This window comes from Drosophila montana, unplaced genomic scaffold, assembly GCF_035044405.1.
Source record: "Drosophila montana isolate Dmon_TW-CO22-7 unplaced genomic scaffold, ASM3504440v1 contig_426_1, whole genome shotgun sequence".
Classification (NCBI taxonomy): domain Eukaryota; kingdom Metazoa; phylum Arthropoda; class Insecta; order Diptera; family Drosophilidae; genus Drosophila; species Drosophila montana.
The window spans coordinates 60,158-87,179 of record NW_026998762.1 but is presented as its reverse complement, the minus strand read 5'-3'; the positions used below and the strand labels follow the sequence as shown (position 1 = coordinate 87,179).

The 27,022-nt window shown below is 39.3% G+C and overlaps 2 long non-coding RNA genes across 2 annotated transcripts; one reads left to right on the top strand and one right to left on the bottom strand.

Moving 5' to 3' along the window:
- Nucleotides 1-900: 900 nt before the first annotated feature.
- On the bottom strand, nucleotides 901-2,532 carry LOC135439562 (uncharacterized). Its single transcript, XR_010438101.1, has 2 exons — nucleotides 1,368-2,532; nucleotides 901-1,221 (listed from the first exon to the last, which is right to left on the bottom strand). It is a non-coding gene; the product is annotated as an uncharacterized LOC135439562 (long non-coding RNA).
- A 1,263-nt stretch (nucleotides 2,533-3,795) lies between these two features.
- On the top strand, nucleotides 3,796-8,396 carry LOC135439563 (uncharacterized). The gene is made up of 3 exons (XR_010438102.1): nucleotides 3,796-3,885; nucleotides 3,959-4,012; nucleotides 8,268-8,396. It is a non-coding gene; the product is annotated as an uncharacterized LOC135439563 (long non-coding RNA).
- The last annotated feature ends 18,626 nt before the right edge of the window (nucleotides 8,397-27,022 follow it).

Sequence of the window (27,022 nt, the reverse complement as noted above, 5' to 3'; positions counted from 1 at the left end):
AACGAAGTAAGCCGCGACTTCGGCATTCGTTCGTCTGGCTTTTGGAGAACGAGTAGCCAGTCGGCAGGCATGTCGTGCGAAAACTCAAACGCCAGATGAAACGCCAGGCATGAAATTTTTCGTCGCATGCAAATGTATGGGCGTTCCTCATCTTAGTGTTTATATTGTCTTTGGTTCTACTATACCATCTTTTATTAGTTTTTCGACCCGACTGTTAATTTCTGCATTTCTGTAGTTTTTAATATATACGGGTGTTTTGCCTGCTAATCTTAATTTTTGTTTATAAAAATTATTACTTGAAATTGCTTCTGTTTCTAAACCAAATATGTCATTGTATTTAGTACATAGATCAGGAAGCTTGTTTTTAAATTGTTCAGGGAATTTTAATTTTTTCAGGACTTCATTATTTCTATTGTAGTTGTTAGCAATTTGTGTTTAAATTTCGTAATCTTCTATTGATTCGAATTTAACTTGTGGATTTTGTATTTTTATATTCGTATTTGTTGTATTTAAAATACGAACTATTGCTCTATACTTGCTACTATACTGTTAGCTATTAATAAGCCAGTGTAAATTTCCTGGTTTGGTATCAATACAGTATTTTCATTAGTCAGATGTGTAATTTATCAATATCATTATGTAATAGTGGTACATGTATTTGATAATTTAGAGATTGTGGTTTCATGATGAAAATTCATCCTGTTGGTAATCTATTATACAATTAAATTTTCTGATGAAGTCGAGTCCAAGAATTCCATCGCATGGTATGGGAAATTCATTGTGGACTATTTGGAAATTATGACTGATAACGAGGTAATCGAAAAGTAGATCAATTGTCTAATTTACTGTATCGTACCCTGTCTAATTCCTGATATATTTGTTTTATGGTCTTGACTTACATATATTTTAATCTATTTTATTATTCTTTAAAATTTAGACATTTGCTCCTGTATCTTCTAACAGAGTTAATGATATATAATTTTTTCCATTGTGTATTTTGATGAGACTACTGAGACTTAGATTTATATGCAATATTTTTATTGTTCGTTGCTCAAGGGGGTTTGATGGTTTTCCGAGTTGCCTTGTGTAACTCGGTTCTGGTTTTGCTGCGTGTGTCCTCTGTTTGCGCCGCCTCTATATGAGCCGCCTCGAGGATTGCCTCAGTTATTGTTGTTATTTATGTAGCCGCCTCTGTTGTATGGTCGGCATCTATAATTACTTCTGCCGCGGTTACCGCCACGTTGAGAATAATTTTGATAAAACAATACAGTATTAGATTGTACAGTTGCTTCAGTGCAACTGTTGATAAATTTGGATATGGCATCGTTCATGTTATTGAATGTGCATGCGTACATGATAATTTTTACCTTATCGATTGCACAGTTTTTGGTCATTGCCTTTACTGCTTGGGCTTTTTGTTTTGTCTTTATAAGACTGACAGCTGTTGCTTCATGATCTTCTTTTAGTGAGTCTATAAGACTAAAAGCATTTTTGAAGCTTTGTAAGTTTTCTGCCTTTCTATCAAACTCTGGTAAGAGCGATTAGGCTTGTTTGAGAAAACTTTAAGCTGTTTGTGTTGTCAATTGATGGGGTATTTACTTCAGTTTCTGATGGTTTGGTATCAGCTGGCATTGAAAGTAATTTCTCGTCGAATGACGCTGAAGTGTTAAGTGAATTTTGGAAGGAATATTGTTATTTTATGCCTATCCGAAATTCGTTTAATGTTTAATGTGCATCAACTGTCTGTGTTACATGCAAATCTTTTAATTTTGTTGCATTGTCACATATAAGTTTGCGGCTGATATTGTAGGAATCTACAAGAATTTTAACGTGTTTTAATTTTGTGTCGTTTGAAATTGGTACTCTTTTGTTGAGTCACTTGAAAGATTTATAAAACTCGGGTTGAGTCACTTGAAGGATTTATAAAACTTAGAAACAACGCCTAAGAATGGTAACGATTTGCCTCCAGTCCATTTATTGACATGTTTAATTTATCTGTGAAAACGCACAATAATAATGTCGGTCGGGCCTATAATAGGGTGTTCTAATTGATGAGTGTTTTTTTGAATGCTACATCTAAATCTAACGTTCTGCCTAATATTGGGTGTTTTTTAATTACTGATTTCACTTGTATACCAGGAATAGTACTTAATACTATTCCTTTTTGCGTTTATGAGCAATGTATCAGAGGTGAGTGATCGAGATTGAAAGTATCCAAATATAGAAACATAAGTTGGTATATACATACTTATTGCAGTTGCAGTTACTAATTGCTGAACTCTTTCCCTAAAATGTGGGTCTCGTAAATATACTTCAGCTATCGCTTTGTTCGTAGCCATTGAGTTTATTGAGGAGAGATCAAAAGTAAAAAGAAAATATCGTTTTTTTTTTTTTATGTTTTATCTAAGTCGTTTGCACGACTCATATATTTTTTCTTTAAGCACCTATTGTGCACTTTGTATAATTTGAAGAAAAGGTTAATGCACATTAGCACTACGATAATTACAAGGAGAACGGTTATTATTCTTAAGTCTGGTGTTTCCACCTCAAATTTATTAATAACGTTAGCGGTGGAATCCACCGTCTTTGTATCTATTAATCCCATGGTGGACCAAGGGAAATGATTATGGAGTGTGAATAATACCCCCGTTTTAAAGGCTTGAAATATAAAAATTTGAATAATTGACATGATATTTAAAAAATTTGTGGGCAGATGGCCTTTCTGTTAATTTCTCGATTTTCCTACTTCGATCAACGCAGTGATCTCCTCTCTAATGTTTCGTACAACTTATTAGGTTGCACTCTGCCTTGACGCACACAACATAGTGGGCTGTCATTACATTTATATAAAAGTTTTATAATAACTTTATTAATTGTTGTTGTTTTCTGCCTCTTCTCTATCTTTAGTTACTTTGGTGCGGTTAGCGGTCCTGGTGCAGGTCATCGCACAGGCCAGGGTGAAAAGTGGTCCAGCGCAGTCAGCAGGGCATCTCTTAGTCAATTTTGGCAGCGGCTTCTTTTCTGATTGAGGAGTGTTCAATTTTTTAGATAAGTTCGTTATATATTGAGTGGAAGGTGTTTTCGTTTGTGTTTTGTATCTTTTTGATGCTTCTTCAAGGCATCGTTCGAAATCGGGGGCTTGCTGCTGTTATATAATAACTTGCATATTTCAGCTTTGCGTTTCTTTATACGCAGCTGAATACCACCTCGATTTCTCTTTTTATTTGTTTCTTTATTTTCAGCCTGTTCACTGGCTGTTTTTTGTCTTGCCCTATACTCATCCAGCGTGATGCGTATGGACATTTGGACAATTTTCACAAACGAAATACATCTTACTTACTCAGAACTTTTAATCCGTTGTTGTTGCTGATAGATGCAGCCTTCACTGTCCCGCGCCGCTCAGGTTCGCCCTGATCATGGCTGCTGCAGTCGGGTCTTCCCGCGGCGTTGTAGAATTAATATTGCTGTTGCTGCCGCCGCTCTTGTTTATATGTCACGGTCGCCATGTAGAGAAAAATGCACACATGCCAACGCTTAGGTACCCTTTCCAATAAAAACGAGCTAAAATGCAAGAATTTCGCATCGACGTGGCAAACCCTTTCATTATATCATATTACTCGTCCATTAAAAAGGGAAGATATTGGAGAAAAATTGATTTTGTGGGAATTATTGCTTGTGCGGACACATACACACACAAACATTTAAACGGTACCTAGACATAAAGAGAGCATTGAGAGCACTGAGAGTAAGTGCGAGCCAGATAAAAATAAACAGCGAGGCCGTTGCGTTTTTTTTTTTAAATTGATAACAATTAATATCATTTCTTACTGCATTTATCTTAGCAGCCACTTACAATCTCATGCAACCTCTCCCTCAACTTCACAGGTGCGTATAATTATTCGTGTATTCTTATAATAATTGACAATTAATATTACTTCTATTGCACGTATCTCTGCAGGCTATCTCCACTCAGCTATTTACGTTCTCATGCACGTGGACATTTCTACACCAGGTGCGTATAATTATTGCATATACTTACTTATGATTATGGACAATGAATATGTTATGTCTGACTTTAATTTCAGCTACTATCGATATATATATATATTTTTAGCATATAAGTTATCGCGCGATTGAATTGCGATCTCTAGCGATCTCTCGCTTCTCTTTATGATGAAATAGCTTAACACACGACTTGTGAAATTACCTAAGTTAAATAAAGATGAACTAAGAACACAAGAGTGGTGTCAGAAGTGGTTAAAATGAGCATTGTTAACGACCAACTACGAGACGTCATCAGTTCACTTACTAGCGCCATTCGGTCTGCATAGCAACAAGCGGGTCAAAATGCAAGTGGGGCAGCAATCTCTACGAAAGTACCGCCGATGCAATGCCAAACTTCAAGGGCGGAGAAGACTGTATAGGGCAAGACTACATCCAACGATTCGAATGGGCACTGCAACTGAGTAAAATTCCTGATGCTGACCACCACCATTATGCAAGGGTGCATATGGGAGCTGAACTGAATTCAGCGCTACGTATCCTGATAAAACCGAGGCAACCAGAGACACTTCAATTCAGCGAGATTAAGGAAGTGCTTATTAATAACTTCGATGGCAAACGAAACATTTACGCAGAGAGTTTCAAATTCCGCCAACTACGCCAGGAGCCAGAGGAGTCACTAGCAGCGTTTGTTCCACGCTTGAAACAGGCAGCATCATTTTGCAAGTACGACTCGTTTTTAGACAGAATGCTAACAGAACAAATGCTTTTCGGCATGCAAAATCACAGCACTTGCGATGAGGTAATCGCAAAACAGCCAACAACCTTTGCAGACGCATACGAGGCTGCATATGCCAGGGAATTGTTACTACGATCAGCAAACACGGTTAATGACAGCCAAGCTGCAGATACAGAGCCTACATGCAAAATGGGCTTCTCGCCAATCAGGAGGAAACCGTCAAGCGGAGTGAAGCAGTGAAGCAAATGCTACGGACGTGGAGGCCAACACTTGCGCAAAGATTGCAAATTCAAAAACGAGAAATGTTACGTGTGAGGTAAAGTATGCCATATACTTAGGTAGGGTATGTAAGGCCAATACGAAACAGATCTCCGAGCCAACAGATTCAGACGCCCCGGAATAAATACAATTTATACAACAATCTAATACCAACGCCATCAAGTCAGTATATAGAAAAATCATAACAGTGAAGATTGATGGAATAAAAATACCAATGGAACTGGTCACAGGTGCTCCGTGCAGCATAATGAATGAAAAGACCTTTCGGAAAATTAGACCGTTAATACGATTAAAGAAAACAGACCGCAAATTTTCGAGCTATACAGGGCACAGGATCAACTGCTGTGGACGGGCAGTTGTTAGCGTAACTTATGGAAAGACTACACGTAAACTAAATCTGTATGTAGTAGAAGGAAACCTGGACACAAGGTGTGGGCGAGAATGGATCTCCCGATTCGCAAAAGAAATTGATTTTACTGGGATCTTTACAAACAATTCTGTCAACACCAACGACATAGATCTGGAAATGCTCTCGACAAAAGGAAGCTCTTTCAAAACAATAGCAGTACAAGCGGCGGGACTGACTACGAGTAAGAGGGCACAACTAGAGCAAATACTAACAAAATTTGATTCGATATTTGACTCTGCAGCAGGAGCATTCAAAGGACCAGCTATTAAGGTGATGCTTATGCCAAAGAGATCGACGCAAAAATTGCTGCAAGCTTCTACAAACGAGTTGATTACTCAGAATGCGCATCCACAACACATGTGGTAACGAAGAAAACGGGAGGTATGGATGTAACTGATGCATTTTCACATTTGCGCATTGATGACGAATTCGCACACGTACTGACATTAAATACGGCAACACACGGTCTCATTCGACCGACTCGTGCAGTGTACGGAGCAGCAAACATACCGGAAATCTGGCAGAGAACAATGGAGGCCACATTGAAAAATATTCCTAATGTACGTAACATCATTGACGACATTCTAATAGAATAAGAGCCTTAGAAGCAACATTAGAAAAATTACAGAGCCTGGGATTTAAATTGAACAAATGAAAATGTGTATTCGCCGCATCTTCGGTTGAGTTTCTGGGACACAAGATTGACGCAGATGGCATACATAAATCAACTAAGCATATTGAGGCCATCTTAAAAGCACCGAAACCATCTACAATCGAACACTTGCAGCTGTTTCTTGGGAAAGCAGCCTACTACTCAAATTTGATACCAAATTTGTAAATTTTGGAAAGACCGCTGTGCGATATACTCAAAGGACGACAATTCTACTGGTCAGAAGAGACGGACTTAGCTTACAACAGAATCAAACAAATTCTAGTTTCACAGCAGGTGCTGATGCCTTATGACCCAACAATTCCATTAGTGCTAGCAACGGACGCCAGCAAAATAGGTATAGGCGCTGTACTATCGCATCGTTTGGAAAATGGTGGCGAACGTCCAATTGCATACGCAAGCCGTACAATGAGTCCCACAGAACAACGATATACACAAATCGGGCGGTACAAAGATTCTTCAAATATTTATACGCCAGAAGTTGGACATTGGTTACCGATAACAAACCACACGAACAAATTTTACACCCTACCAAATCACTACCGACGCTATGCATTTCTAGGATTGCAAGCTATGCAGATTTTTTAAGCATCTTCAATTTCACAGTAATTACCAAAACATCAAAGGAAAATGTATATGCTGACTACTTTTCTCGATTACCACTCAACACGAGTAATGGTATCCATTTTAACACAGCCAATCGGGACGAATTCGATAATTTTATAACACGACAAATAAATCAGCTTCCAGTTACAGCTGCGCTAGTTGCTCGAGAAACCAGAAAAGACCAGCATTTGGGCAAAATTTTGCAAATCCTGGAGAGCGGCCAATGTCTTACAAGAAATGGATACAAATCACCAGAGTGCAAGTATGAGATATCATCCGGCTGCAATACTTTCAAACATCGTGTGGTTATCACGACTAAACTTCAAAAACTGATCCTGGACGAACTACACAGGGCCCACTTGGGTATAGTAAAAATGAAGGGTATTGCACGCTCTTTCGTCTACTGGCCAGGAATCGATAAGGACATCGAGAATGCGGCAAGAACATGCGATTTCTGTGCAAAACACGCGCACCAACCTCCGAAATGCTCCGATCACTATTGGGAATACCCTAAGTCGCCATGGGAGCGCGTTCACATCGACTACGCGGGCCCATTTGAAAGCGCGATGCTTTTGATTGTTACGGATGCACTATCACCCCGCAACAAACGGTCAAGCAGAAAGAAATGTCCAAACGGTAAAAAGTGCACTAAAGGCACTAGGAACGACATCCAGCACACTTAAAAGAAACGTAATCGAATTCTTACAGCAATACAGAAACGCTCCGCATAGCACAACTGGCGAAGCTCCAGCGAAACTTTTCTTGGGTCGAAAATTACGTACACGACTGGATTTGATCAGACCAGAAACCATCAAGGAAAATGTATCAGCAAAACAATTTTTAAAATGCAAGCAATCGTGGCGCCAATTTGAGATTAAGGATGTAGTTTCTGGAAACCCGCGAATGGATAAATGGATACATTATGAAAATCGACACAACAATAAATGCCATAAAAGACATATCAACCAGATGCGAGGCACAGTGTGGAAGGAGGGAAGACCACAACAACAAAACATAGAGGGAAGGAATCCAGAAAATACACCTTACTACACAGCAGTGAACATCAGCAAAACTAGAAATTCACCACCTGCTTATAACATAGCAGATCAGAAACAAAGGGAATACAGTATCGGATCAGATTTAACGACCGACAATATACAGGGCAGTCAGGCCGACGAAAATGTTAGCTTCAGAACACCGAAAGCTTCGCGCACAACTGAAAATAATAATTCACTAAATCAAGATGTACTGTCAGCACCAAGGGGATCGTCAACACCTATAGAAACACCAATGCGAACAGAGCAGTTCATAAACCAAGAATGATACTCTCACCAGTCCCTTAGAATGGGAAGAAATGTTATGTCTGACTTTAATTTAAGCTACTATCGATATATATATATTCTTAGCATGTACGTTATCGCGCGATTGAATTGCGAATAAATCTATTTCTCTTTATGATGAAATAGCTTCACACACGGCCTGTGAAATTACCTAAGTTAAATAAAGATGAACTAAGAACACAAAAGTGTATTAATATAAAAAAGAATACAATTCTTTTCTAGCCGAACAACACAAAGAAAGGACGTCACCGAAAGCTAATGCCAACCGCCGTTGGGAACAACGTGGGAGAACAAATATTATAAATATTCAATTGAGCGATTGGCTCCCCACACGTTCGCGCACGTATATATATATATATATATATATATATATATATATATATGTTACCACGCTGGAAAAAAATGGCATGTTATATAGAAGCTTATATAAAAAATAAATTTGTAGAAATCAAATCGCTTAAGTACACTTAGCCTACCTAAAGAGCTCTCTGGGGCGCTAAGGGCGATGGAAATAAATGATTTGTTTTGTATATAAGTATATACATATGTATGGATCGTATGAATTCGAAATCACTTCGTTTTTTCTTTTCTTCTTGTTAGATGGCAGACGCAATAGTGTTTGGGGACGTTCCCTCCAGTTACAGGATTAATTGCTAGATTTACCAGGTAAAATATGCAAAGTGATAAATATGATTTAATTTATACAAAAAACTTTAATCTATGAACAGGAAAAACAACTGCAGCTTGATGTCAGCAGCACGCCGTCTCTGGGCTGAGTCTGAGGAGGGGAGTGCTTGGAACGGACTCACTTGAGTATCGCCACGCTTCTTGGCCTGTCCTTCTGGATAGCGTCGTGGACACGTGCGCCGAGGGTATGGCTGATGTGTGCCGCTGCGTCGAAACCTTTCCTGGGTGTTGGCCTCTCTGGTCCGAGAGCTGGTCCCTTCGTCGCCGGAGCTGTTTATTTTATTTTTTATTGTCTTATTGTTTTTATACCCTAAACCCAAAAGCCGAACGTTCAGTATGAAGCCGCATCTCGCTCAGCGCACAACGTCGCTGCGGCTGATGTATGTATGTTATATGTATGTTAGTTTGAAATCCTTACAGCCCAAAAATATATGTGTGTATGCATGTGCAGAGTTTGCCTCGCTCCCACTAATTGCTTTGCGCGCTTGTGTTCATCTCATTCTGCCTGCATAGCTTTTCAAAAAACCCGATATCTACAAACATACACATTGTGTTGTGTGTTGTACAAGTAGATCACGGCGTTTGCCGCGAGAAAGAAATTTATTCTTCAGTGGGCTGGCGCTGCCTTCGGTTTTTTGGTAGACCCTTTTGTGCAATGACACGATGGGGGTATTTTTTGCTTCTGTGCCCCTTATCACAGCTAATTTGGGTAGAGACGTTAGAAAACTTAAAATCTTGTTTTTATTTGCATCGGACAGGCAGGCAACCAACAGGCACGCAAACGCATAAATGCTTCCATCCATATAATAAAGTGTGTAAGTGTGCGAGCTTGGCCGGCCCAAAAAGTTTTCATGTACGCATGCCAACTTCAGGTACCCTACCCAACAACAAGCATGGACTGGACCCTTTCAAACCCTTTCATTATTTCATATTACTCGTCCATTCAAAAGGGAAGATATTTGAGAAAAATTGATTTTGTGGGAATTTTTGCTTGTGCGGACACATACACACACAAACATTTAAACGGTACCTAGGCATAAAGAGAGCATTGAGAGCACTGAGAGTAAGTGCGAGCCAGATAAAAATAAACAGCGAGGCCGTTCTATCGCCAAATCATATGGAAGAGAGTAAGCCAAAGCAGTTTCCTGTAGTGCACGCGAATAAAAGAAATCATATGTATATCTTACTCTTTTTTTGGACCAGATGCACCGATTTTTTTTTGCCTACATTTCTAGTACGGCATTCCCCATCTATATGTTCTTTGGTTAGTGATATAAATTAACAAAAAAAAAACACTATTTATGCACTTTACTTTTCCAGATCGGGTCCCGGTTCGGGACCCAGCGTTCCCTCCCTACCTGAGACGATCACCGCATCGGCCCGTGTCGGCTGTCATATCCCCTCTCCCCATCAATTTAAACTTAGCCGGACATTCTTTTCCTTCAATATGTGCGTATAATTGGTTGCGTTTTTTTTTAAATTAATAACAATTAATATCATTTCTTACTGCATTTATCTTAGCAGCCACTTACAATCTCATGCAACCTCTCCCTCAACTTCACAGGTGCGTATAATTATTCGTGTATTCTTATAATAATTGACAATTAATATTACTTCTATTGCACGTTTCTCTGCAGGCTATCTCCACTCAGCTATTTACGTTCTCATGCACGTGGACATTTCTACACCAGGTGCGTATAATTGTTGCATATACTTATGATTATGGACAATGAATATGTTATGTCTGACTTTAATTTCAGCTACTATCGATATATATATATATATTTAGCATATAAGTTATCGCGCGATTGAATTGCGATCTCTAGCGATCTCTCGCTTCTCTTTATGATGAAATAGCTTAACACACGACTTGTGAAATTACCTAAGTTAAATAAAGATGAACTAAGAACACAAGAGTGGTATCAGAAGTGGTTAAAATGAGCATTGTTAACGACCAACTACGAGACGTCATCAGTTCACTTACTAGCGCCATTCGGTCTGCATAGCAACAAGCGGGTCAAAATGCAAGTGGGGCAGCAATCTCTACGAAAGTACCGCCGATGCAATGCCAAACTTCAAGGGCGGAGAAGACTGTATAGGGCAAGACTACATCCAACGATTCGAATGGGCACTGCAACTGAGTAAAATTCCTGATGCTGACCACCACCATTATGCAAGGGTGCATATGGGAGCTGAACTGAATTCAGCGCTACGTATCCTGATAAAACCGAGGCAACCAGAGACACTTCAATTCAGCGAGATTAAGGAAGTGCTTATTAATAACTTCGATGGCAAACGAAACATTTACGCAGAGAGTTTCAAATTCCGCCAACTACGCCAGGAGCCAGAGGAGTCACTAGCAGCGTTTGTTCCACGCTTGAAACAGGCAGCATCATTTTGCAAGTACGACTCGTTTTTAGACAGAATGCTAACAGAACAAATGCTTTTCGGCATGCAAAATCACAGCACTTGCGATGAGATAATCGCAAAACAGCCAACAACCTTTGCAGACGCATACGAGGCTGCATATGCCAGGGAATTGTTACTACGATCAGCAAACACGGTTAATGACAGCCAAGCTGCAGATACAGAGCCTACATGCAAAATGGGCTTCTCGCCAATCAGGAGGAAACCGTCAAGCGGAGTGAAGCAGTGAAGCAAATGCTACGGACGTGGAGGCCAACACTTGCGCAAAGATTGCAAATTCAAAAACGAGAAATGTTACGTGTGAGGTAAAGTATGCCATATACTTAGGTAGGGTATGTAAGGCCAATACGAAACAGATCTCCGAGCCAACAGATTCAGACGCCCCGGAAGAAATACAATTTATACAACAATCTAATACCAACGCCATTAAGTCAGTATATAGAAAAATCATAACAGTGTAGATTGATGGAATAAAAATACCAATGGAACTGGTCACAGGTGCTCCGTGCAGCATAATGAATGAAAAGACCTTTCGGAAAATTAAACCGTTAATACGATTAAAGAAAACAGACCGCAAATTTTCGAGCTATACAGGGCACAGGATCAACTGCTGTGGATGGGCAGTTGTTAGCGTAACTTATGGAAAGACTACACGTAAACTAAATCTGTATGTAGTAGAAGGAAACCTGGACACACTGTGTGGGCGAGAATGGATCTCCCAATTCGCAAAAGAAATTGATTTCACTGGGATCTTTACAAACAATTCTGTCAACACCAACGACATAGATCTGGAAATGCTCTCGACAAAAGGAAGCGCTTTCAAAACAATAGCAGTACAAGCGGCGGGACTGACTACGAGTAAGAGGGCACAACTAGAGCAAATACTAACAAAATTTGATTCGATATTTGACTCTGCAGCAGGAGCATTCAAAGGACCAGCTATTAAGGTGATGCTTATGCCAAAGAGATCGACGCAAAAATTGCTGCAAGCTTCTACAAACGAGTTGATTACTCAGAATGCGCATCCACAACACATGTGGTAACGAAGAAAACGGGAGGTATGGATGTAACTGATGCATTTTCACATTTGCGCATTGATGACGAATTCGCACACGTACTGACATTAAATACGGCAACACACGGTCTCATTCGACCGACTCGTGCAGTGTACGGAGCAGCAAACATACCGGAAATCTGGCAGAGAACAATGGAGGCCACATTGAAAAATATTCCTAATGTACGTAACATCATTGACGACATTCTAATAGAATAAGAACCTTAGAAGCAACATTAGAAAAATTACAGAGCCTGGGATTTAAATTGAACAAATGAAAATGTGTATTCGCCGCATCTTCGGTTGAGTTTCTGGGACACAAGATTGACGCAGAAGGCATACATAAATCAACTAAGCATATTGAGGCCATCTTAAAAGCACCGAAACCATCTACAATCAAACACTTGCAGCTGTTTCTTGGGAAAGCAGCCTACTACTCAAATTTGATACCAAATTTGTCAATTTTGGAAAGACCGCTGTGCGATATACTCAAAGGACGACAATTCTACTGGTCAGAAGAGACGGACTTAGCTTACAACAGAATCAAACAAATTCTAGTTTCACAGCAGGTGCTGATGCCTTATGACCCAACAATTCCATTAGTGCTAGCAACGGACGCCAGCAAAATAGGTATAGGCGCTGTACTATCGCATCGTTTGGAAAATGGTGGCGAACGTCCAATTGCATACGCAAGCCGTACAATGAGTCCCACAGAACAACGATATACACAAATCGGGCGGTACAAAGATTCTTCAAATATTTATACGCCAGAAGTTGGACATTGGTTACCGATAACAAACCACACGAACATATTTTACACCCTACCCTACAAAGGAAAATGTATATGCTGACTACTTTTCTCGATTACCACTCAACACGAGTAATGGTATCCATTTTAACACAGCCAATCGGGACGAATTCGATAATTTTATAACACGACAAATAAATCAGCTTCCAGTTACAGCTGCGCTAGTTGCTCGAGAAACCAGAAAAGACCAGCATTAGGGCAAAATTTTGCAAATCCTGGAGAGCGGCCAATGTCTTACAAGAAATGGATACAAATCACCAGAGTGCAAGTATGAGATATCATCCGGCTGCAATACTTTCAAACATCGTGTGGTTATCACGACTAAACTTCAAAAACTGATCCTGGACGAACTACACAGGGCCCACTTGGGTATAGTAAAAATGAAGGGTATTGCACGCTCTTTCGTCTACTGGCCAGGAATCGATAAGGACATCGAGAATGCGGCAAGAACATGCGAGTTCTGTGTAAAACACGCGCACCAACCTCCGAAATGCTCCGATCACTATTGGGAATACCCTAAGTCGCCATGGGAGCGCGTTCACATCGACTACGCGGGCCCATTTGAAAGCGCGATGCTTTTGATTGTTACGGATGCATACTCAAAGTGGTTGGACGTTAAGATCACAAAATCAATTACGGCAACAAAAACAAGCGAATGATTTATTTTCTATGTATGGCGTCCCCCTCATGGTAGTCTCCGATAACGGGACAAATTTCACTTCGGCTGAATTCAAGCAATACCTCACATCTGTTGGCGTCAAATATCAAAAGTTATCAGCACCCTATCACCCCGCAACAAACGGTCAACGGTCAAGCAGAAAGAAATGTCCAAACGGTAAAAAGTGCACTAAGGGCAATGGGAACGACATCCAGCACACTTAAAAGAAACGTAATCGAATTCTTACAGCAATACAGAAACGCTCCGCATAGCACAACTGGCGAAGCTCCAGCGAAACTTTTCTTGGGTCGAAAATTACGTACACGACTGGATTTGATCAGACCAGATACCATCAAGGCAAATGTATCAGCAAAACAATTTTTAAAATGCAAGCAATCGTGGCGCCAATTTGAGATTAAGGATGTAGTTTCTGGAAACCCGCGAATGGATAAGTGGATACGAGGACAGATAGTTAGACGTTCATTATGAAAATCGACGCAACAATAAATGCCATAAAAGACATATCAACCAGATGCGAGGCACATTGTGGATGGAGGGAAGACCACAACAACAAAACATAGAGGGAAGGAATCCAGAAAATACACCTTACTACACAGCAGTGAACATCAGCAAAACTAGAAATTCACCACCTGCTTATAACATAGCAGATCAGAAACAAAGGGAATACAGTATCGGATCAGATTTAACGACCGACAATCACCGGCAGTCAGGCCGACGAAAATGATAGCTTCAGAACACCGAAAGCTTTGCGCACAACTGAAAATAATAATTCACTAAATCAAGATGTACTGATGTCAGCACCAAGGGGATCGCCAATTTTACGGGGATAGTCAACACCTATAGAAACACCAATGCGAACAGAGCAAACTGTACGTCGCTCGACTCGAGTTCATAAACCAAGAATGATACTCTCACCAGTCTCTTAGAAGGGGAAGAAATGTTATGTCTGACTTTAATTTAAGCTACTATCGATATATATATATTCTTAGCATGTACGTTATCGCGCGATTGAATTGCGAAAAAATCTATTTCTCTTTATGATGAAATAGCTTCACACACGGCCTTTGAAATTACCTAAGTTAAATAAAGATGAACTAAGAACACAAAAGTGTATTAATATAAAAAATAATACAATTCTTTTCTAGCCGAATAACACAAAGAAAGGACGTCACCGAAAGCTAATGCCAACCGCCGTTATGAACAACGTGGGAGAACAAATATTATAAATATTCAATTGAGCGATTGGCTCCCCACACGTTCGCGCACGTATATATAAATATATATATATATATATATATATATATATATATGTTACCACGCTGGAAAAAAATGGCATGTTGTAAAGAAGCTTATATAAAAAAGAAATTTGTAGAAATCAAATCGCTTAAGTACACTTAGCCTACCTAAAGAGCTCTCTGGGGCGCTAAGGGCGATGGAAATAAATGATTTGTTTTGTATATAAGTATATACATACGTATGGATCGTGTGAATTCGAAATCACTTCGTTTTTTCTTTTCTTCTTCTTAGATGGCAGACGCAATAGTGTTTGAGGACGTTCCCTCCCGTTACAGGATTAATTGCTAGTTTTACCAGGTAAAATATGCAAAGTGATAAATATGATTTAATTTATACAAAAAACTTTAATCTATGAACAGGAAAAACAACTGCAGCTTGATGTCAGCAGCACGCCGTCTCTGGGCTGAGTCTGAGGAGGGGAGTGCTTGGAACGGACTCACTTGACTATCGCCACGCTTCTTGGCCTGTCCTTCTGGATAGCGTCGTGGACACGTGCGCCGAGGGTATGGCTGATGTGTGCCGCTGTGTCGAAACCTTTCCTGGGTGTTGGCCTCTCTGGTCCGAGAGCTGGTCCCTTCGTCGCCGGAGCTGTTTATTTTATTTTTTATTGTCTTATTGTTTTTATACCCTAAACCCAAAAGCCGAACGTTCAGTATGAAGCCGCATCTCGCTCAGCGCTCAACGTCGCTGCGGCTGATGTATGTATGTTATATGTATGTTAGTTTGAAATCCTTACAGCCCAAAAATATATGTGTGTATGCATGTGCAGAGTTTGCCTCGCTCCCACTAATTGCTTTGCGCGCTTGTGTTCATCTCATTCTCCCTGCATAGCTTTTCAAAAAACCCGATATCTACAAACATACACATTGTGTTGTGTGTTGTACAAGTAGATCACGGCGTTTGCCGCGAGAGAGAAATTTATTCTTCAGTGGGCTGGCGCTGCCTTCGGTTTTTTGGTAGACCCTTTTGTGCAATGACACGATGGGGGTATTTTTTGCTTCTGTGCCCCTTATCACAGCTAATTTGGGTAGAGACGTTAGAAAACTTAAAATCTTGTGTTGATTTGCATCGGACAGGCAGGCAACCAACAGGCACGCAAACGCATAAATGCTTCCATCCATTTAATAAAGTGTGTAAGTGTGCGAGCTTGGCCGGCCCAAAAAGTTTTAATGTTCGCATGCCAACTTCAGGTACCCTACCCAACAACAAGCATGGACTGGACCCTTTAATAATTTCACACAGCTGCCCACTCGAAAGAGAAGACATACTCTAAGTGCTCTCGTTAATATCATTACACCGAAATAAATGTTTGTATGTGTGTGCGTGTGCACAAGTAGCAAGGCGAAAAAATTGAATTTTAAATTTTTTTGTCTTTTGTCAGAATTCTTCGACAAACCGACGATAAATTACCCTTGCAGAAATGCGACATATTTTTTTATTTCATGCAAAATAGGTCCGCAAAGCAAACAACAAAATTATAATAAAAATATTTAACTTATCAATTAAATAAACTTTAATTTCAATTATTTAATTTTTTATCCTTTTAATTGTATATGTAATTATTGATAAAAATTCAACAGAATTTTTTTATATTAAATAACGAATTAGAAATAACTTCATTAAATTACATATTTTATAGAAAACTCTATCTCTAATTTAGTTACTATTCTTTTAACAAAGTATTTGTTAATTACTTTAATTGTTATTGTTAAAATCACTAAAATATTTAAAGGACCTTTACGAATTATAAATAAATTAATAAACCAGTACGAACGTTGCAACTAACCAGAATGGCACTTTTTATTACCTTTTGCAATTCTTCGATCTATTACTAATAAATTTGGAGCAGTTATTCCTATCAATTGCAATTCTAATAGCTTGCCCATTTTAAACTTTAAGAAAATTACCCGGAATTCAATTTTACTGTATCAACCAAATTTTATTTATAGTAGTTACAGTAATTTTGTCAACTTGAATTGCAGCCCGACCAGTTGAAGAACCTTATGTATTAATTGGACAAATCTTAACTGCTGTTTACTTTCTATACTATTTAATAAATTCCTTAGTAAATAAATTATGAGATAAATTATTAAATAAGTTAATAAGCTTGAACAAGCATATGTCATAAAAACTGTTACGGGACTGCTTGTTTCACGGTGGGCCGCGCCGGCTGGCTCATCGGTTCTCTAAGTGTAGTCCCATCCCTGGCCCGCAGTCCGCACAATCGATATCAACAAAGCTACAACGGCTGTAGCAAAACAGACCTATACTACACTATTCAAAATGAACCACATAATCGATAACATTAAACAGCCGGAACCATCAACAAATGAACAACACCAACATCTGTAACAACAAGAAAATGTAAACAACAGAGGTGAGACGCTCAATATAAACACTAACCAAAGAACATATAGATGGGACATGCCGTACTAGATATGTGGCCAAAAAAATATCGGTGCATCTGGTCCAACGAGCGAGTAAGATATACATATGATGTCTTTTGATCGCTTACACTACAGGAAACTGCTTTGGCTTACTCTCTTCCATATAATTTGTGCGATAGAACGGCATCGCTGTTTATTTTTATCTCGCTTGCACTTACTCTCAGTGCTCTCAATGCTCTCTTTATGTCTATGTACCTTTTAAATGTTTGTGTGTGTATGTGTCCGCACAAGCAAAAATGCCCACAAATTCAATTTTCTCCAATATCTTCCCTTTTGAATGGACGAGTAATATGAAATAATGAAAGGGTTTGCCACGTCGATGCTAAATTCTTGCATTTTAGCTCGTTATTATTGGAAAGGGTACCTGAGCGTTGGCATGTGTGCATTTAAAATTTAATATTTGACAATATTTTGGGTTTTCTGATTTTCGACCTCTACACACAGACACACACACACACAAATCATGGGGGCAAAAGAAAATATCATTATTGGCACGCGGCTAACGCGCGCCCTCTTTTTGTATGATTTTGGGTTTGAATTGATGAATGTTTGTTGACCCCTTATTACCTGCAGATCAAAATCATATATGAAAAAGCTAAATATTTTAAGACAATAAAATTATTAATACTATAAATTAGAGGTCGTAAATAACAGTCAACACTTATTTTTAATGTGGTCGGGTCTCGAATAAACAGAAAAAAACGAAGCAAATTCGGTTTTGCTCTCCATCGAACACTTTATTTCCTAGCAAATGTGTACTCGGTTTGTACATTTGCTGAGCAATGCCGCTGTTATTTCTAACAGTAAGATCTTAACACGACACGTTTGGTCGGTCGCGGAGAAATGTGTGTTATTTTAAGAGCAAAACGAACAAAGTGAAAAGGGAAAGTGTATTTTGTTGTTGGTGTTGTGTGACGATATCAATGAAAGCTAGAGCGAGAGAGAGTGAAAAAAATGGTATGACATAATACAGTTACGCATGTAGGCAAGCTATTTTATATAGGTGTACATGCATATATTAAAAGCTATAAGAAAACACCCATTAAATAATTTCTAGTTTGTTTATATATTTTTATGTGTATGGGTATTTTTATTAAATATTAAGCTTAACAATTAAAAATGCATGCAATTTTATTAGACACACACAAGTACAAAAGAAACTTTGGCAGTAATTTTTTCTTTGTGTGTTTTCTTTCTCCCTTATTCATTCTGTCTGACTATAACTGTTATTTTACAGACAACCCAAAAGTGTTGACTGCTATTGGCGACCTATGCTATAAATATATAATCGCTATTTTGTATTTGGTATATTTGAATATTTTAAAGATTTTATTTTTTGCACAAATTTCCGCTGGTCATAAAATTATTTAAGTGATCAGTCACTTGACCTACCATATGCAGGTGCAGGTGCTTGCCAAAAGCTTACCCTTTCGGCACAACGGGCTGTTGCAGGTAATAAGGGGTCAACATTCATTCATCAATGCAAACCCAAAATCATAACAAAGAAGGGCGCGCGTCAGATGCGTGCCAATAATGATATGATCGCCCATTCACACACATTTGTGTCTGTGTGTGTGTGGAGCTCGAAATTCAGAAATCCCAAAATATTGTAAAATTTGCATCGGACAGGCAGGCAGGGACCAACAGGCACCCAAGCGCGTAAATGTTTCTATTCATATACAAAATATGCAAGTATGCGTGAATAGCAAGTCCATGCCAACGCTTAGATACCCTTTCCAATAAAAACGTGCTAAAATGCAAGAATTTAGCATTGATAAACAACGGTGATGCCGTTCTATCGCCAAATCATATGGAAGAGAGTAAGCCAAAGCAGTTTCCTGTAGTGTACGCGAATAAAAGGAATCATATGTATATCTTACTCTTTTTTTTGGACCAGATGCACCGATTTTTTTTGCCTACATTTCTCGTACGGCATGTCCCATCTATATGTTCTGTGGTTAGTGATATAAATTAACAAAAAAAAACACTATTTATCCACTTTACTTTTCCAGATCGGGTCCCGGTTCGGGACCCAGCGTACCCTCCCTACCTGAGACGATCACCTGATCTCGTCTCCCTCTTTTTGGCCACTAGATGGCCTGCATCGGCCCGTGTCGGCTGTCATATCCCCTCTCCCCATCAATTTAAACTTAGCCGGACATTCTTTTCCTTTAATATGTGTCAATCAATATAATATAATATCATTTCTTACTGCATTTATCTTAGCAGCCACTTACAATCTCATGCAAGCGGACATTTCCCTCAACTTCACATTTGCGTATAATTATTCGTGTATTCTTAAATTAAATGGCAATTAATATTACTTCTATTGCACGTATCTCTGCAGGCTATCTCCGCTCAGCTATTTACGTACTCATGCACGTGGACATTTCTTCACCAGGTGCGTATAATTGTTGCATATACTAATGATTATGGACAATGTGTATTAATATAAAAAAGAATACAATGCTTTTCTAGCCGAACAACACAAAGAAAGGACGTAACCGAAAGCTAATGCCAACCGCCGTTGGGAACAACGTGGGAGAACAAATATTATAAATATTCAATTGAGCGATTGGCTCCCCACACATTCGCGCACGTATATAAATATATACATATATATATATATATATATGTTACCACGCTGGCATGTTGTAAAGAAGCTTATATAAGAAAGAAATTTGTAGAAATCAAATCGCTTAAGTACACTTAGCCTACCTAAAGAGCTCTCTGGGGCGCTAAGGGCGATGGAAATAAATGATTTGTTTTGTATATAAGTATATATGTATGGATCGTTAGGATTCGAAATCACTTCGTTATTTCTTTTCATTTTCTTAGATGGCAGACGCAATAGTGTTTGGGGATGTTCCCTCCCGTTACAGGATTAATTGCTAGTTCTACCAGGTTAAATATACAAAGTGATAAATATGATTTAATTTATACAAAAAACTTTAATCTAGGAACAGGAAAAACAACTGCAGTTTGATGTCAGCAGCACGCCGTATCTGGGCTGAGTCTGAGGAGGGGAGTGCTTGGAACGGACTCACTTGACTATCGCCACGCTTCTTGGCCTGTTCTTCTGGATAGCGTCGTGGACACGTGCGCCGAGGGTATGGCTGAGGTGCGCCGCTGCGTCGAAAACTGGCCGGGGGTGATTTCGATGGCCTTTCTGGTCCGAGAGCTGGTCCCTTCGTTGCCGGAGCAACGTTCGTTTGTTCGTCTCGTGTCGCACGTAAGTTTTAAGTTTTTTCTAACTTTTGTATATTGTGACACAATGTTTAAAATTGGATTTTATTATTAAACGGCAAAAACAAATTCATTGTTTAATTTTAGTTTGCGGAAAACTTTTCTAGAAAATATTTTTTTATGGGGCCGACATGTAAAAAAAATAACTGTAAGCTCGCTTCGAGCTGGCACGCCCGCCGTTGACCGCTGATCAAATCGACATTTACTTTTGGGCAGCAAAATCGGTGCCGAATTTCGGCACACGCATATATTTACGGGGCGGGCACCGTTGCTGCCCACCTGCATGGCTGCATTTTTTTTGGGTCAACGGCCCAAATGAAGGACAAGGGCATATCCAAGGGCAGGCGATCCGCTCTCCTTATAATCTCTTTAAGAGCTAATCGGGCGGCCAATAGCAATCGCCCCTAGTGGCGCCGTGGTTCGCAAGCCCGGCGTTGCCACTCTTCAATAAATTGGGCGGCGCTGTGGGCCCGGCTTCACCCCCGATACTCTGACCCTATGACAAAAGATATCGGCGTGGCCGATAATAAAGAACGCACCCAACTAGGCAAACTATAGATGCTGCCGATAGCGTCAAATGCAACAAACTTTAAACTTTTAATGACGGACGACGAGTTCTATTATCAACTTCCAAATGCAAAGTGTGCAACTCATTTCATTACACGTTGCGCAGCCTGCCCTTTGACGCAAAACTGCAAAGCTACAAATGAGCGAAGACAGAGCGATCAGAACAACGGCCATTGCGTGGTGTTCTTTGTCGCTCGCCTTCTAGGGTTCTCACAATCATCCGTTCTGACACGTCCTTCGACCCGAAGGAATCCCACATCTTCATATACTCCGACACTGTTGTCGTTTTACACGGTCCTTCTCCAGTGCCACGTTTCTCAATTTCGTGTCTACCGCGATTCTTAACTTTTAACACCTTATATGGCCCCAACAATTTTCCCTTAAATTTTAATCGTGTACCATACTGTGCGCGATTTATAGCTACTAAATCGTTTATTTTGTACTGAATATCCTTTTTTCTTTTTAAATTATTTTAAAAATTTAATTAGTTCATGCGTTTTTCCTGCTTCCAATTTGTCAATCTAAATTTCCTAAACTAGTTTATTTAACTCTGTTAAAATATTGAATGAGAATGCCTTAGTGCTGCTTGGTGCAGCATGGTAAATCAGTTGCTGAACTCTTTCCAAATGCTTATACAAACTGCTAGGACTCTATAACTTAACTTTGAAACATATGCATTCGTTCCACTTGTCCATGTCCGCGCGTTACTCCGGTAGCTATAAGCAGATGCGCTTTGCCTTGCTTCTCGCAATAGTCCTTGAAAATATGTGATTTAAATGCAGTTTGGTATCTCTATCAGAAACAATTCGCGCTAAATTTCAAAACAGAACAGATTGGCTTTCTAAGCAGTTTAAAACTTCATCAACACCAATGCTGCGGGTTGGGTACAACACCCAAATTTGGAAAGCCCATCTACCACTACTATAATGTGGTTATAACGTTTGCTGGTTCGCTCCATTGGCACTTCGTGATCGATATGATACGTACACAATGGTCTGTCTCCCTTATCGATCGGGGTCAGAAATCCCTCCCTTTTCCCAGTTTTAGCATTCATAATAATGCAATAATCTACACAACCATCTGCCACTCGGGCCACCATCTCCTTTATTTTCGGGATAAAATAGTTTTTCTTCACGAGATCCTGAGTTTTTTTTTAGCGGAAAATGAACTTGCTTGTGTGCACTACGAATGATCTCCATTTCCATTTGCAATGGCACCACAATTAACTGCCGATTTTGTTCTTTATACAATATTTTGTTTTCTATGTAGAAATCTTCATACTTCTTTTCCTCAACAATTCTTGCGACCTATCCTTGTCCATTCATCCCCCAACTGTGCTTCTCTCAAACGATGTACCAAGCTATCGGTCAACACATAGCATGAAACACGACTCAACGCGTCAACATGACGGATTTCGGAACCCGAACGATGCTTGATTTTCCTTTAAATCCCGTGGTATTTGAATATCGCAACAGGGTCTTTTCCTTGCTCGGAGTTATATTGCCCTTTTGCACTATATACCATAAGAAGCTAACAACAGTTGACACTTCGACCAATTTATGTATAGACCATTCTTTTCTGCGTTAAATTTATGGTATTCGCAGCACAAACGCTTTTGTTATTTTTCTTGGCCACTGAAACAACCGGTGAGGCATATTCCGATATACTGGGCTTGATAATTTTCTTCGTTCACTTGCTTATTAACAATTTTCTGACCACACATGGCTATACGCCTCGGTTGCTGAAATACTGGCAGTTCGTCTGTTCAAAGTATCTTCATCTCAATTGGAGAGCTAGGATATCTATTTGGTTTATAAGAATGTAATAGTTGCCCAACCTCTTTTTTTTCCACTTATTCGAATGTGACCAATCCAATTCGATGGTATGTGCGTCTTGGTCCAAAGATAACATGCACATACAATCAAGCTCATTAACCAGCTCAAAACAAGAACTATTTTTAGCGCTGATCATTTTATTTTCTACAGCGACTTTGAATTTTAATACGATCTCTCTTTTAGTCACTTGCAAGTTAACATGGTTTTTCAAAATGGTTTTGCCAAGAATTGCTTCAAAACTTACATCCTCATCTAGTAAAACATGAAACTCGATTTTTATTCGAATATTGTCAATCTTGACGGGTATTATAAAGCTTCCCAAAGTTAGAATTTGGCTGTCAGCTAAACCCGTTAGAGTCCTAAAGCATCCGTTTAACTCTCTGATTCCTAACTTCCGATAGACACATCTACGCATGAGACACAGGTCCGCTCCGGTATCTACCAAGCCTTTGCAAATCACTGCGACACAAACGACGTCTTTCAATTCTAAGCTAAAAAAAAGTGAATGTGCTTAATGACTTTTACATCAACTTTTCATCTCGGACATCATTCGTCGACTTTTCTTGTTTATATTGGCTCTCGCCATTACACTGCGCAGCACGGTGTCCTGGCTTACCACATTTTAAACAAGAAAAATTATTTTAAGGACAGTCCTTTATTGTGAATCAGCACCACATTTACGGCTTTTATTTGCTTTAAAATCTTGACCCCGGTCTTTTGCAATTGTCGATCCAGGTTAACTGGGCGATGCGCGAGAACCATGTACTTTTTGATAGGTCTCCATCTGCACTTTCAACAGTTTCATTGTTCGAGCTTGATACAATAGCGACTTGTTTGTTCTAGAATCTGGTATGCCTTCTATAAAATAGTCAATCAAGCTCAAGTCCTCGAGATCGACTCATTTTGCTATTTCCATCAACGCATATAAAAATTCGATCAATGACTTACATTTTTTCTGCTGTCGCTTTACCAAACGTCTATGAACTTCTGCTGATGACAATCATAGTCCAATAGTCGCAATAGTCCTTGAAAATATGTGATTTAAATGCAGTTTGGTATCTCTATCAGAAACAATTCGCGCTAAATTTCAAAACAGAACAGATTGGCTTTCTAAGCAGTTTAAAACTTCATCAACACCAATGCTGCGGGTTGGGTACAACACCCAAATTTGGAAAGCCCATCTACCACTACTATAATGTGGTTATAACGTTTGCTGGTTCGCTCCATTGGCACTTCGTGATCGATATGATACGTACACAATGGTCTGTCTCCCTTATCGATCGGGGTCAGAAATCCCTTTTCCCAGTTTTAGCATTCATAATAATGCAATAATCTACACAACCATCTGCCACTCGGGCCACCATCTCCTTTATTTTCGGGTGAAAAATAGTTTTTCTTCACGAGATCCTGAGTTTTTTTTTAGCGGAAAATGAACTTGCTTGTGTGCACTACGAATGATCTCCATTTCCATTTGCAATGGCACCACAATTAACTGCCGATTTTGTTCTTTATACAATATTTTGTTTTCTATGTAGAAATCTTCATACTTCTTTTCCTCAACAATTCTTGCGACCTATCCTTGTCCATTCATCCCCCAACTGTGCTTCTCTCAAACGATGTACCAAGCTATCGGTCAACACATAGCATGAAACACGACTCAACGCGTCAACATGACGGATTTCGGAACCCGAACGATGCTTGATTTTCCTTTAAATCCCGTGGTATTTGAATATCGCAACAGGGTCTTTTCCTTGTTCGGAGTTATATTGCCCTTTTGCACTATATACCATAAGAAGCTAACAACAGTTGACACTTCGACCAATTTATGTATAGACCATTCTTTTCTGCGTTAAATTTATGGTATTCGCAGCACAAACGCTTTTGTTATTTTTCTTGGCCACTGAAACAACCGGTGAGGCATATTCCGATATACTGGGCTTGATAATTTTCTTCGTTCACTTGCTTATTAACAATTTTCTGACCACACATGGCTATACGCCTCGGTTGCTGAAATACTGGCAGTTCGTCTGTTCAAAGTATCTTCATCTCAATTGGAGAGCTAGGATATCTATTTGGTTTATAAGAATGTAATAGTTGCCCAACCTCTTTTTTTTCCACTTATTCGAATGTGACCAATCCAATTCGATGGTATGTGCGTCTTGGTCCAAAGATAACATGCACATACAATCAAGCTCATTAACCAGCTCAAAACAAGAACTATTTTTAGCGCTGATCATTTTATTTTCTACAGCGACTTTGAATTTTAATACGATCTCTCTTTTAGTCACTTGCAAGTTAACATGGTTTTTCAAAATGGTTTTGCCAAGAATTGCTTCAAAACTTACATCCTCATCTAGTAAAACATGAAACTCGATTTTTATTCGAATATTGTCAATCTTGACGGGTATTATAAAGCTTCCCAAAGTTAGAATTTGGCTGTCAGCTAAACCCGTTAGAGTCCTAAAGCATCCGTTTAACTCTCTGATTCCTAACTTCCGATAGACACATCTACGCATGAGACACAGGTCCGCTCCGGTATCTACCAAGCCTTTGCAAATCACTGCGACACAAACGACGTCTTTCAATTCTAAGCTAAAAAAAAGTGAATGTGCTTAATGACTTTTACATCAACTTTTCATCTCGGACATCATTCGTCGACTTTTCTTGTTTATATTGGCTCTCGCCATTACACTGCGCAGCATGGTGTCCTGGCTTACCACATTTTAAACAAGAAAAATTATTTTAAGGACAGTCCTTTATTGTGAATCGGCACCACATTTACGGCTTTTATTTGCTTTAAAATCTTGACCCCGGTCTTTTGCAATTGTCGATCCAGGTTAACTGGGCGATGCGCGAGAACCATGTACTTTTTGATAGGTCTCCATCTGCACTTTCAACAGTTTCATTGTTCGAGCTTGATACAATAGCGACTTGTTTGTTCTAGAATCTGGTATGCCTTCTATAAAATAGTCAATCAAGCTCAAGTCCTCGAGATCGACTCATTTTGCTATTTCCATCAACGCATATAAAAATTCGATCAATGACTTACATTTTTTCTGCTGTCGCTTTACCAAACGTCTATGAACTTCTGCTGATGACAATCATACATCAAATTCATTTTTCAATGCGTTTTTCAGCACCTCCCAGTTTGTAGCATGCAAAAGGGTATGTATGCGATCTTGTACCTTCTTCAAGAGGTCACTAACTTCGTGCGATTGATGTTCTTCCGCAGAGTTGAAGAGATTCGGAGGGCGTGCACTTCTAGCGTGACTGTATACTACTAAGATGAAGGTCAATAGTGTTTATTCGAGGTGTACCCTCGTACAGAATTAAATCAAATGAAAATGGCGGGCTATTATGTGGGAATTCCAATGGTTTAGGGTGCCATAGATGTTGATCGCTCCCTACTCTTTACCCTCCCAACCTTGGTAGCTCGTGATTGATTTGGGTGGCTACCCCTTAACTAATGTTTTATTCAATTCAACATAGACAATATAACTTCAGCATAGGATCGTACAGGCGACGGATCTTTCTATAAAATTTATCACTACATTTTAATTAAAGTAAACTTCTAAGGTCAATCGCATGGTCCTAATGAGAATGCTTTACTCTTTAGTATTTTTTAACTAAACTGATGTGTAACAGAGCGTTGTTTTCTTATTAAATATAATCATACTAGTACACAAGCATTCCGAGTGCGATAAACCCGATTAAATAATTCGTTCGCCAATAATAGGCCGTACTGACTTTAAGTTAGATTTAGACGTGTCACTCACACTTATATCCATCGGTGAAGGTTTGTTGAACACATCGAAGTTGCAGTTGATGTGATGTTTTAAAGTTATCTGTTGCTGTGCTTAAAAAAACGGAAATCGCTGCTTACAGTAACGCTATTATGTACTCACAGGAAATTCGTATATTAAGGTCACAT